This window comes from Rhinolophus hipposideros, assembly GCF_964194185.1.
Source record: "Rhinolophus hipposideros genome assembly, chromosome: 11".
Lineage (NCBI taxonomy): Eukaryota > Metazoa > Chordata > Mammalia > Chiroptera > Rhinolophidae > Rhinolophus > Rhinolophus hipposideros.
In genome coordinates this window covers 7,865,781-7,880,901 of record NC_138057.1, presented here as the reverse complement: position 1 = coordinate 7,880,901, position 15,121 = coordinate 7,865,781, and positions in this window count along the sequence as shown.

Below are 15,121 nucleotides of genomic sequence, written 5' to 3'. Positions count from 1 at the left end.
GCCCAGTCCCCTCACCTGGGTCCCAGACAACTCTGAACAGCCCTCCCAGCTCCACAGTTTGGTGGGACCAGCTGAGGCCTTGGCTGCAACTGCAGCAAGTTCAGCTTCTCCCTCTGCTCCATTGTTCCTTTACAAGAGGACTCCCCAGTAAACCTGCTTACAAATCTCCTTCCAGGGAACCCCACCTAACACATCTAGCCAGCCCGCATTCTGCCTTATCAACCAGAGGCTCAGAAACAGAAGGCACCCTCAAAGGAGTCTCCTAATGTTTTACTGAAAGGATAGTTTACAAAGCTGTGAGCAAGTCTGAGCGGAACAGTGAGGATTGGTGAAGTGTGCAGCGAATAGTAACAGGGTTGGTATAGAAGAAACAAAGAATATTCTTTAATTCCTTAGTTGTTGATTCTAAATTTAAGTCAATCGTATAAAAAAAGTGCATTCATGACAGCAATGTTTTACCTTGTTTCCCACTCCAGCTGTACGAAATATCAATTAAATCCAAGAAATATTTACTCAGCATCTACTATGTGGCAGATAATATATGAGGCACAGCATAACACCAAAATAACGGGTTAATAACAGAACAATTCAAACCTTCAGCAAATTATTTTAACTACGTGATGCTGATTGATTTGAAAAATTAAATTTACTGAATCAACACATTCTTCTGGAATCTGGTAAACAAAGCCACAAAAATGTAATTGGCACACCATTCTCGCTCCATACAAGATTAAATTTAATCACAAGGATAAAATTGTCTTGCAGGCATTTCCTTTAATCCACCAACAAATGTAACTATATCAGACATCCTATACGAGACAAACCCCCTCTCTCTACTCCCTTCTCCTCCCATCAAGTCTGACGTTGGTTATTTGTTACACTGTTCAACCCTTTGCTTCTGGATTTATAAATAAAGCTTTTCACTATGTTCATGTTAAAATTCTGGGATTTGATTTTAGAGTCAAATATTTGTACTTTTTAAGTGAGGACTTTATATTTTCATACAAGTTGTGGTATTTATTATAACCTCTTGAGTGGCTTGGCAACATTCAATACGTTAGTTTCATTAAATATGTCAATGCAAAAAATAAAGATATCAATGCAGTCTCTAACGGGGGATGTCCATTTTCATAAATTTGTTTTCTCAATGCCATCATTTCTGATTTCACTGCTACAGGATGTTCATTATCTGTTCACCTTTCAATTAAATAAAATTTCTTCAGTGTTTGCATGTTCAAGACTGTGGGACATTAGGAATTGAAAGAACTGGAAACCATGATGGGGAAATGACACAGACTCTTAAATATTGAGTGGCAGTGACAGAACCTACGTTACAGACTATGCTGAAACCCACTAGCTGCCTCTTGCTTCTCAAAGGTAAATCACTGCAAAACACAGATAGAGAAAACCACATTTTTCTCACATTCATCACTTGATTTCAAAGGAGAATATTTTAAATCTGTGTCTGAAGTAGACATTTGAGAAGAGTCCTGCCAATTTTTGTTAATTGCAAAATAAACAGATCTTTCCAACAGAGAGAGGGCCTGCATTGGCATTCATTGTTCTTATCCTGAGAATGCATATATGCACTCTAGCTTCCAGGCTATATTTAAAGTGGAGAAAGAAATTTGAAGTGAGATTTGAAGACTGAAAGTGATGTGATAATTCATTAAAAATGCATATTTCATGTTCGGACAGAAAACAAATCTCAATAAATTTCATTGGATTGAAATCTGGCCATAATGGAATTAAATTAGAAATCAATAATAAGATGATTTTAGAAAAGATATCTAAAAAAATCTCCAAGCATTTTTCACACATTTCTAAATACCACATAGTTATTTTAGGAAGAAAGGAAGGAGGAAGGAAGAAAGGAAGAAGGAAGGAAGGAAGGAAGGAAGGAAGGAAGGAAGGAAGGAAGGAAGGAAGGAAGGAAGGAAAGAAGGAAGGAGAGAAGGAAGGAATCATTAGAGAACTAGAAAATATTTTTTTAACCAAATGATAATAAAAACTCAGTATGTCACCATTTGTAGGATGCAGTTTAAACAATCCTTAGAGAGAAACTTATATTAGAAAAGAAAAAAAGTTTAAAATCAGTAATCTAAGTTCTTGCCTTAACAAGATAAAATCAGGAAAGCAATTAAACTCAAAGTAGAAGAAAGGAAATAATATAGGTAAAAACAGAAATCAAATAAACAGCAAACAAACAATACGGAAAAATCAGCAAAGCCAGATGTTGGTTCTTTGACAGCCTTACTTTAAATGAAAAATGCTTCAACACGCATACAGCGCATGTCTATTCCTATGCTTTGTTTGGGAAAAAATTTTTTCTTCAGGAAGATTAAAAGCCATTAATACTTATTCCATTAAAAATAGGGAAAGATCATATTTATACATGCAATAAACAGTTTGCTTTGTATGTCTAGTCAAATGGTCACAGAAAGAGACCTAAATCATTCCTTAAATTGAAACACACACCTATACACATATGAGAATTTGCAACAAATATTGTTATTTTTATTAGGAAAAAAATAAGTTCTAACGTTGCTTTTTAAAATAGAGGATTGCTAGTCCATTTCTGTATTTCTTCATCCCATCTATAAAATAGAGCTATTTTTGGATTTTTTTTTTGTAGCTAGTTTAGACACTTTTCACTCCACCCTTGTTAAGAGTTCTACTGCTGCATTATTTTTTAGTATAAACCTCTCTGCGTAACTAAAAAAAAGTTTCCAAGCCTCCATTAATGGCATATTTGTCATAAATAATGTATTCAATGTACAGGTTTAAAAATCTGAAACGTTTAAGCTCCTTAGAGTTCAACCTGATGGAATTCTGCCTGTAATCATTACTGTGAACAGAGGATCATGGTACACTCAGGGTCATTCCCAAAATTCAGCCTAATCATAGACGAATGGCAATCACTCAGCAACATGGGAGGTGCTTGCTGGGTGCTCTCCAGCCAGAGTCTCTGGATTGTGGGCAGAAAGATGGAGAGGAGTGTCAGGAAGGCCAGCCGTGGCCATGATGAAAGCACTGGTCTGTCAGCCCTGGCCTCCCTGTGCTCCTTTCTCTCAGCTGGAAGGCCTGGTGCAGACAGAACATGCCAGAAGTAGGTGGCAGAGAGAGAAAGCATCCAGGGACTGAAGGAATTCAGAAACAAGTGTCGAGGCACAGGTAAACTGGAGCTGGCCTTTACAGGCAAGGAACATCCAGCTCTGGGCAGGAACTCTGAATGAAAGACTAAGAAGTGATTAGCTGGGAGGTTTGGTTGTGTTGCCAGTTTGCATGAGCTGTAAGAAACAGCAAGTTTACTTAAAGCTATGCACAATAAATTCCCTTTTACATTTATTTATTCAATCAACAAATATTTATGGACGGTGACATGTGCCATCTCCTGCACTAGGCATGGAGATAATCAGGACAGGCTTACATGGAGTTTACATTTTCGTGGTAGAGGCAGTCAACAAAAAGAGAAAACAGATTAAAGGGATAATTTCAGAACATAATATTGCTTTAAGGGACATAAAACAGGGTGACATGATGGGGTATGAATCACACTGGGTGTATGGGACGGACTATTTTAGATAAAGGATCCAAGCAGTTCCCTGAAACAATAGTCACACAAAGTCCCACGCTCGGAAATTAATATTCTGCAATTCCCATATTGAAATTCTTAATAATTTTGTCTTTGACTTGGTGTCTTGTAAGGGACATCTGATGGGACAATGGAGCCTGTGTCCAGGACAGGTTCTTGGGGTTTGCGTTCAACAGGGGCTGAGGTGCCAGTGCAGGTGGCTTTGGGTTGTATGAGGCTCCCAGGAGCCTGTGAAGTCTCTCCATTGTTGGTCCACTTCTTCTGTAGCAGTTGGACATTCCTCTGTGTGGTCACCTGACTAGTATCTGTTTCTCCAAATGGACTATGAGGACAGGGACAGGTCTCTTTTGCTAGCTATGGTGTCCTTAGCACCCCTCACAGGCTTAGCACAGTGCAGGCTCTCAGTCCTGAGGGTCTAGGGGAGCACAGGAGTGAGGAGAGTGAGCCCTGCCAGGAGGAGCTGGTGGTGCGTGAGTTGGGTCTTCGGAAATGCCAGGAATGCTGAGAGGATAGAATAGGTTTGCCTAAGTGTAGAATTACAAAGTGTGAAACCAGAGAGGAGGGCAGAGATGAACAGGGGAAGACCTTCCCTATTTCATGCCAGGTCCTGGAATGTGAAAGGTGCCCAGCAGGGTGGTAGAGGACTGCCACCGTGGGACACTTTATCATCCTTTCCATCTTGCCTGCATTTCCCTCCTCTCTCCCCCGCCCCGGCACTTTCAGATTTCCTCAATGAGCTTTCTGGTATTATCCTGCTGACCCCATAAAAAATAGTAAACCAGGTCTCTACTATGAACATTCAGGGTAAAATCCAGTACCCTGGGTTCGTCAGAAAAACATTCATAGGAAAATAGACTTTGAGCATCCTATCACTTTGACAAGAGCATAGACGGAAAAAAAAACATCACTGCGTGGTAGAACCCCCACCTCAGCATATCCACAGCCTTGCGCAGTCCCATCCCCTCAAGTGTGGGCGGGACTTGCTTCTAAAAATTCGAATATGACAGAAGTGATCAGGTGACCAGTCTGGCAGTAGGTTATAAAAGGGCACCCTCTTTCTCTTTTTTATGGATTGCTCACCTTGGGGGAAGCCAGCCACCACATTAGAAGGCAGCAGCCCCGTCTAGAGGCCCACAGGGCAGGGGACTGGGGCCTGCCAACAGCCACATTAGTGAGCTTAGAGAAGACCTCAGCCCCACCCGACGGTGTGACAGCAGCCTCACTTAAACCAGAGGCGCCTAGCTAAATCCAACCCAAATTCCTGACCCAGAGAAACTCTGAGACAAGAAATATTTCTTGTGTTAAACCATTACATTTGGGGTTATACAACACTAGAGAGTATTCACTGCCATGTACAGTTTCTCACCTATACACCTGTGCTGAGATTTGATACTTGAGCACCGACAATATGCTAGACACGTTGGCCCATGGCACAGTGTTAGCTGGAATTCCTGGCCAGTGGGCCTAATAAATAACAAAAACAATAACAAATGTCTTGCTGAGAAGTTTTTATAGCACTGGCTATTTGAGCAACATTTAGAAATCCATGATCATTACCAATATTCTTTCCTTAAAAAGAAACTCGTGAAACAAAAAAGGAATTTGGAAGTTTTGATTCCTTTTTAAAGACTATATTGAAGCATGTGTCCGCAATATGTAATGCCAAGTCAACTTGCCCAGTTTTTCCTCATGCCATAGTCACAAATTTGAATAATCCATTACATACATGGCCTTTGAAGATGTTGCTTGCTCTCCCTCTCTCCCCCTCTGTCCCACCCTCCTTTCCTCCCTTCCTTCCCTCTTTTCTTCTTTCTTTCTCTCCTTCTTCCTGAATATTATAGGTGAAACATTAGCCCTTTGTCTATTGAATAAAGTGTTCTTAAATTACGGAAGTCTTCAACCTACCTTTTTAACTTGGGCATCACTCCTAACCCATATATATATATAAAATATATATAAGATAATACTTATTTTATATAAATATTTATATATAATTTAATATATAACATATTATATATTAAATATAATATATTAATATATGTATAATATATAATATATTATATAACATTATTATATATAATATATAATATATAAGATAATAATAATATATAATATGTATTATATATATTCTACATATATTATATATTAATATATAATATGTAATATGTATTATATATAGAATATATATAACATTATATATTATATATTATATATAATGTTATATATTATATTATATATAAATATTTATATATAAATATTATATCATATATATATATATGTGTGTATATATATATATATATGGGTTAGGAGTGATGCCCAAGTTAAAAAGATAGGTTGAAGGTTACTTTTTTATATAATATATGTATATTTATATACATAATATAATGTATAATATATAGCATATATAATATATAATGTTATATATTATATCATATATATAAATATATATGGAGAAAGAGAGAGAGAACATTTAATACAAGCAAGAAAACTTTTTCTAAATCATATGTTTAATTTAGTACTGACCCAGCTCTGCAACTTATTAAGTTCCTTAAAACAGTGCTTCTCAAACTTTATTTATACAAATCACTTGAGGATCTTGTTAAAATTTAGTAAGTCTGGGTGGGCCTGAGAGTTTGTATTTCTAACAAGCTTCCGCATCAGTGCCAGTGCTGTTGGTCCCTGGACCATACTTCAAGGAGAAAGACCTCAGATAGAGTTCTTTCTTGTTTCTCTGCCTGAGTATCTGCAACTATAAAACAAAGGTCTGGGTTCATTGACCTCTTAAATTCTATGACTCATGATTTTTCTCTTCCGTTGTGTTCCCCATTGCAGTGTTTGGCACAATTTCCCACCTCTTTTTGCCTATAAAAATGTTCAAGTTGTCCTCTCTCAGCCTCCCCCTCACAACACCTCCACACCAATCTTACATCCTATATCTTATGTCTCCTCTCACCTCTCTTTACCTCTACTTCCAGCCTCCACGCAATCTGGGCCCAGATGACCTCCTACCCAGGCCAGTGTCACCAACCTTCAGTGCCTTTTGACAAATCTAACTACGTCATTTCTCTGCTTAACCTCTTCAATATTCGTTCCTTAAGGTAGTCTGTGTGCATTCCAAAAAAAAAAAAACAAGACAAAACAAAAAAACCTCATAACTTTAATTGTTTTAATGCCCCATTTCATTTAAAATCTTTTCAGTCTTAAAGACATTTGCGTGAGTAATCGGCTTTCCCTGGAAACACTGTTCCCCAAACTTGTCATCCTTTGGGTCTGTACTTGTCTCAGAAAGCCTTGTCTGACCCTCAGAGGGGGTTTGATATCTTTATTATGTAGTCTTTCAGCAGACTGTATTTTTCCTTCATAACATTTTTTACAATTAATTAATTAAATTCCATGTGAGTGCCTGGTTTGCGTCTGGCTGACATCCACACGCTCTGGGTCACCAATATATTCTCATTGTCCAGCTCAGGAGTGGCACATTCAGACACAACCACCAGAGAACCACCAGATTTTTTAAATGGACAAATATTTTCCACTTACACTAAGAATTCCTGATATCTCTGCATTGTATCTATTAGGTTATAACAGAAACTAAGTTCTTAGTTACAGATTTGACACTGGTCTCCTATAAGTGTCTAATATTTCTATGGAGTCTTATAATTATTACACAAGCTCCTTACCAGAAAGGCAGTGCCTGCTGTAGCTAAGTGTGATAATAATTAGTGGATGGGTGCAAGTGGCGTATGGCTCCTATATTGAAGTTCCAAATAATTGACAATGGAATTCTAAATATTGACACGAACAACACAGAGAGAACACGTGGTTTCCAGGCTTCCTCCCTCAGAACTTCAGTTTGCTTCTGCATTTTTTCTAAACAATGAATTAAAGAAGTAAATTTCTTGTCTATCAAAATCCCAGTCGAGTCCCAGACTCAGACAAACTTCGTGGCAAACTTCGTGGTCTGTCTGGGAGGTATGCCTGGAGGGTTGGGGAGTCCCATGTCCCTGAAATCTTCCCAGCCACTGAATCCCACTAGACGAAATGTTTCTTTAAAATTTGGAGAGCTCTTTTAAAATGCAAATGGCCTTTGGAGAGCTGAGCCATCCAAAATGAGAGAAACACCTTGTCCTCAAGTCAGGGCTATGTGTAGTCACAGACAAAATAGTGAGTTTCCTCAAGCATCTGGTTTTTTTCCCTACACTAACTTTAACATAATGTATATTTTAACGCAAATATAGAAATATTGTAGAATAATTTAAAACTTGGCACAAACCTTCAAATAGAAGGAGAGATTCAAGGAAATGTGATGAGGGATACTTACTCCTAGGGAAGTAAGGACCCTTCTTTGAAATATTTTAAAAGCACAAACGGTGTTCTCTAACCAAACCACTCAGCCTACGTGGCTGGCAGAGGATGGCATGAGCTTAAGAGGAGAGTCTGTAGCAGGGACTGCTGTTCTGTACTGTATGTCCTTCTTTCAGAGTAATAGATCCTCTGTTTTATCTTTGGTCTGTCACCAGCCATGATCAAGTCTAGATTTCCCAGCCTCCCTTGCAGCTAAGCATAACCCTGTAACTAAATTCAGGCAAAGGTGATGTAAACTGACATATGAGGAGGAGATTTCTGGACACTTCCTCAAAAGACAACTGGCACATGTCCCCTAGTGGCTGTCCTTATTTTCCCTCTGACTTCTTTCCTACTGACTGCAATGGCTGAAGCTGAAACAACCAGACGTGGCGATGGAGACTGCACGCTTGGGATAAACAAAATAGAAGGGGCAGGGCTTCTATGCAGGTCCTGACAGTTGACTCTAGACTTCTACAGAAAAGAGAAACAGAAATCAACCTTGCTTAAGCCACTGCTGTTAAGGATCTCCATTACTTGTAAACTTAGACCTAACTAATAAAGGGTAAATTTTTTGAAAAGCAAGGTATCACCCTACTTGCAACACTTTTGGAGGGAAATGGGGCATTAAAACGATTAAAATTATGTCATGTTAAACCATTTTTATTGATTAGCAAGTTGGTTTTATTATACTGATGAATCTATAAATAACCTTTTGATCAAAGTCTATTTTCATAAATAAACTTTCTAAAAATATAAGTAACATGTACTTGCATAGTGTAACTCAAAATTGAAAACTTCCTTATGTTATTATTTGAATGGTAAAAAATAATGTAAGTAGAATTATTCTTGGTACATATTCACATGCTTTGATCAATTTCTTAGCTATCTCCAGCTCGAATGTTACGCATTAATATTTTTTTCTGAAAAATACACTTTCTTCAAATTGGTCTCATTATCATCCCTTTATCTTTCTTTACAAAATTGCTGCAATCTTCTTCAAAGTCACTTTTTATGGTTAATAAATTTTAAAGTATCGACACTTTAAAGTCATCTAAATAGATTATAATATTTTTTAAAGATTTTTATCATAAATATAGCTAACATACAATATTATATTAGTTTCTGGTGTACACCATATTTATTCAACATTTATATAGCTAAAGAAGTGATCATCATAAGTCCAGCAACCACCTGACACTGTACCATGTTATCATAATATTAGTGACTATATTCCCTATGCTGTATGTTACATCCCCATGACTTATTTGTTTTATACCTGGACATTTGGACCTCTGATTCCCCTTCCCTTTTTGCCACTTCTTTAATTTTTAAATTGCAATTGGTATTCAATATTATTTTACATTAATTTCAAATGTATAGCATAATAATTAAACATTAGTATAATTTAAAAAGTGATCCCCCTGACTGGTCTAGTACCCACCTGACACTATACGTAGTTGTTACCATATCATTCACTATATTCCTTATGCTGTACTTTACATCCCCATGATTATTTTGTAACTACCTATTTGTACTGCTTAATCCTTTCACCTTTATCACCCTGCCCTCAACCCCCTCCCATCTATCAACCCAATAAATCCAGAACCCATCTGACATCATACATAGTTATTACAATATTATTGACTATATTCCTTATGCTATACCCTACATTCCCATGACTACTTTGTAACAACCAATTTGTACTTTTTAATTCCTTCCTCTTTTTTAACCCACACCCCAACCTCCTTCCCATCTGGCAACCATCAAAATGTTCTCTGCATCTATGAGTTTGTTTCTGTTTTGTTTGTTTATTTTGTTCTGTAGATTCCACATATAAGTGAAATCACATTGCATCTGCCTTTCTCTGTCTAACATTCCACTCAGCGCAGTGCCTTAGAATAGTCACTCGATCTAAAAGAAAAGCCACGCTTCCCAAAGCGGTATGTTAGCACAGTGTCTACAGCTACACAAGGTGAATTGTTGTTTTCAGGCACTTTCATCTTCAAACAACTTCTGACATAGATGCTGATATTTTTCCAGCAGGTTTATATCTGGTTTCCACGTAACCAATGTAATCAAGATTGTCCCCATGGTGGATGCTAAATGCTGACAAACATTTTATGAAGTTGCCTATTATCATCAACTTTCTTGAGAAATGGAAACTCAGTACTTAATTTTTCATTAAACATGCACTTTTTTTAGTACACTGCTGCTGAGGGGGTTGATTGTAAAAAAAAAATTTTTTTTGTAAGCTAGCAAACAAAATATTAAGTAAATGGTTGTAGATTTATACCATATGATAAAGGACAATAAATGTGGCAACAACATTCAGATTCACCACAACAGCTCAGCCTTTATTTTCTGCATACATTTCATACACAGCTAATGATCTCCCACATTTTCCATGGACCCTGAAGGCTGGAAGCCCAATGGCTTTGTACACCTAGCAGCTGCAGCATAGGCCATGGCACAACTGGGTGGTGCCAAGTGGCCAACAAGAGCAACAGCGACAGCTTCTTCTCCTCCTCCTCTTGGAACCAGAAGGAGTGAGGCCCTGGTTTCTGAGCACACTTTACAGTATCAATGGAAACGTCATATGCTTTCCCTGAAAGGAAGGTGTTGGTTATTCTTGGTCTGGAAATGATGGGGAAAAGAGAAACTGGTTCTCATCTTTCAGAAATGCTATGTGTTATGTTGTTACATGTCCCACACATTACTAGATGAGACCCTGGCAGAAGCTGAAAGTGTGAAATAGAGGCCTACTAAATCTACCCCCAGTTTATTTTCTCACTAAACAATGAAAGCTCTTGGACCAATGGTAAACCACATAGGATCCCAGGACAACAGGCTTACACGGAGACTGTCCAAGACCAGAGAGAACTTTGTTCACCCTACGTAAAGAACAAGGTAGAACAAAGAAAAATGTCCTCTCCCGTTTTTTCTAGCATGAGCCCTGAAAGGAAGGCATCAAAATTGTCCTCTTCTATGAAGCTCTCAGCATAGTATCACTCCCATGTCATGTTCAATTTTTATGTTTAATCCCAGGAAATGTTGCACTGTTTCAAGAATTTTCATGTTCTGTAAAACAGACCCCAAAACAATTACTAAGAATACTTGGAATTTCGCTCATTTTCATCCAGTACTTCTTTCTTCTCTGAATTTGAGCCAATAATACCACAGTAAGAAATTCATGCTATCGTGGTCGTAACACCAAGACAATAAATACATTATAGACCACCACATCCCCAAGGATAATAGGAGTAGGTGTAACAGAATCCAGGACAGACTGGCAGGTAAGGCTCTTCCTGAAAATCAATGTTGAGAAGTTATAAGTTTTACTCTCTTCCCAGGCCTTCTCTGCATGTCCCCGCCCTACCCCCCAACTTGTTGTGTATCTGTATTGGTGGCCCTAAGCACACATACCTGTATTAGGTGACTGTCTTGCCTGTCACCCCTGGAATGAAAGCTTCTTGAGGGCTGGCCTCCAAGATTGTGTCTTTGGACCCAAATGCAGAGTCTAGACCAAGACATTGAGGAAGTGTTTGGTGGATGAAAGAATCTTAATCACTGCTGGTAACTGGTTTTGGATGTATGAAAGCTCAAAGAACTGGATTTATTTCATTATAAGAATCTCCTCTCATTTAACCTTCAGGGTCAGATTTCATTCAATGCCTGAAGCTGTATCTGCTAACATATTTCCTAGTTTAAACTATGGTTTTATACATAATGCCCAAATCTTTAATCAGTCGACTATTATTGTCCAGCAACTAGGGTATCACCGTACTCAGACACCTTTCATTCTCTTCTTGCCTTCGATTGTTTCTAAAATAGAGCGACTTTGGGAGCAGGGTTGAGGGAAATTTTCTCCCCTTTTCAGCAGACCTTTCTGAGCTTCTGTGTATTATTGTAATGAGAGACACTGAGAGATGAGACCACAAACCATAAGTTACACCCTTTTGGTCTGAAAGGTTTGAATAAACACCAGTGTTTCTGGAAGGCAAAGAGAATGCACAAAAACATAAGAATGTGGGAATGGATGTTTGTATGCAAAGGAAGGCACATTCTGAAAGCACGTTTGGAGACTATGGTGTAAAATCATTTAAAACTTGCCAGTAAAACTAAAGGTCAGACATGGTGCTTTGACTATAGTAAAGGACTTGAAAGTACCCAGAAGATCGCTAGAAGATTCATACTTCCGTGGATAAGCAAAACAAAGCATAAAAACAAAACTCCAGTCATCATTTTCCCTATATATCATATCCTGGTAGAATTCCCACCTCTTAAGAGAAAACCTCTGTGACCACATAAGAGAAAAACATTTTTAATTTTATTCCAGTTTTTAAACGAGTCCAAACTAAAACAAAGATTTTATGGCTCTCTCAGTCTGCCATGCGAATTTCCGCCTCTGACAAATGCCAGTAATCTTTGTGGCAACTTTAGATGTTCAAACCATTTATTAAGATGAAGGAGAGAGTGCCATGTTAGAAACAGAGCTCCAGAAAGGTAGCTGAGACCACCACTTTGGACACCAGCCAGAAGATGACTTCTTAGCAACGAAGTGGGCAGTTTTAGGACTTTCACAATTATTTAAACTCTCCTGTGCAGTTTAAGAAAAGTGTTTTCAGTGGCAAGGAGGTGCCATAGAGCTGAAACACAGATGGAAGTATTTTCTCCAGATAGTTGTATTATGCTGCAAATGAAAACTAAAACTCAATAAAATGCTGCCATTAGCCACCAGAGACCTAGGGAAGAGCCAATCCTGTTGTAAGATCATCGGGCCATGAACAGAGGAAAAAGAATAAACACCATAAATTTGGAAGAACACAAATTTATTAATTTCCAATTTAATTGGTATCAGGCTTTTGGTGGGAGAAAAGGGTGTGTACTCTGCATCAATTGTTTCTAAACCAAGTGGTGACTGGATGTTGAGAAAAATTATCTCCTCTGGATATATGAGGCAAGGATTGAGTACTGGTAGAATGTATTTGGATGCAGATATAAAAAGGAAGAAATACAAGGGTGATCCTATGATTAGCTACTATTCAGATGGAGGAAATGCTTACCAGTGACGGAGGCCATTCAGCTATCCAGAGAGCCACTGGAAGTCTACTCCCAGAGTCTAGTACAGTGATATGATACGCACACACACACACACACACACACACACACACCACATGCGCACACACACACACACTACACACCACACACCACACCACAAAGAGATATATAATGAAAGTCTTATTTGGTTACAAATAAGGCAGACTTTTAAAAACCCTATCTGGTGAAAGCCAAATAGGGTTTGTACCTGAGTAAATAGTATTGTATCAGTATCAACTTCCTGATTTTGACAATGTAAGATGTTATCATTGGGGAAAGTACAGCAATTCTCTGTACCATTTGTTACAACTTCTTGTGAGTTTTAAACTATTTCAAAGTAAAAAGTTATAATTTTTTTAAAAAAAGAGAAAGGTGTCAGATATATTCTGAACATACCACGTATTGAAGATGATTGCGTCTCCATCAGGTGGACCCAGAATGGCCAAGTGGAAGAGGGGTGCCCCACTGACTTATTGACTAACCCAGTATGATCAAGTGAGTGAGAAACAACTTGCATATCGTTGCCATTACAGGTTTGGGTATCTTTGTTACCACAGCCTAGCCTACCCAAACAATTACAGTCCCTCTTCGTTTTTGCCTACTAGTTTCCATGATGAAGCTCCATTAAGTAGTTAAAAAATCACTCTGATAAATCTCTCAGAGACCTATAAGAAGAGGAGGAAGAAAGCCAAACTTTCAAATGAGCTCAGCTTATAAAAAACAGTGAAGGCAATGTAAATGTCTATTTTTGGTTCTGTTCACATAGCAGGTGCTGGGTAGACAGAACTTCTGCTAGAGAAGCTACAATTCAAAAGCTGTCATTTAGGTAGAGACGGGAAGACTTAGAGCAAGACGGGATCACTTGGTCATGCAGATATCAGGAGCCCAAGGCCCCTTTGTCCTGGGAGAAAGTGTGAAGGGACCTTCATAGCCTGGCAGAAGCTGCCTTCTCTCCTGTAGTCTGCAGAGCTGAAAGATTGGTAAACTTGCACTGGAGACAAAGGAAGAACTCACCTCCTACCTTACTGGATTCGGTGTATCCTGGCTGATACCTGCTGTCAGGAAAAGCATGAAGGGCCTAAAAGGAGAACTCGCCAGGAGGGAGGGAGATGTGGCTGGAGACCTAGGCTCACACCAGGTTCTGAGTGACATGGAGGGGGGACTCTTTCTTGGCCAAAGTGTGGCTGATTCCAGACAGCCCATATGACCCAGGCAGACTACTTTGGACTGTGCATGGCTTTTGAGTGTAAATCCACAGGCTCTCGCCTTGGCAGAACAAGAATGGAGCACAGTACTTCAGGAACGAGGCCTGTCCATCACAGAGGCACTGGACTAGCAAAAGCACCATGACAGCAGTGTACAAGGGCACCATACTGGTGCAGAAGCAAGTGGTACTTGTGGATAAATCAGATTCTCCAACAGTGTCTACACCCAACAGGAATAACACCCTTGAACTTTGTAAGACCTGGAAATCTTGAAAAAGCAGTGGCAGTTGGGCAGATATTTCAGAGAAACTGGATGCCCTGCTAATTTAATATTCATTAAACTCGAAAATAGCCATGATCAATTTTTGCAATTCTGAACTCTAGAACGGATCATACCAGCTTCACTTGGAAAACACACAAGGAAGGATAGACCTGCCATCGAAACTTATAGTATAATGTTGATGAGTGGCAAAAAAGCAAGTACGGAGCTTGCATCTTCCTTCAAAGATAGTGCTATTTAGGCTTTAAAAAAAAAGGTAAAATTAATTTTGGTAAGAGGGAATTCAACCCCAATGTACATACATTGCAAAAAAACTATGGGTGGGGGCCGGCCCAGTGGCTCAGGCGGTTGGAACTCCATGCTCCTAACGCCGAAGGCTCCCGGTTGGATTCCCACATGGGCCAGTGGGGTCTCAACCACAGGTTGCCGGTTTGGACTCTCACAAGGGATGGTGGGCTCTGCCCCGTGCAACTAAGATTGAACACAGCACCTTGAGCTGAGCTGCTGCTGAGCAACCAGATGGGTCAGTTGGTTGGAGTGCGTCCTCTCAACCACAAGGTTGTCAGTTCGACTCCCGCAAGGGATGTTGGGCTGCGC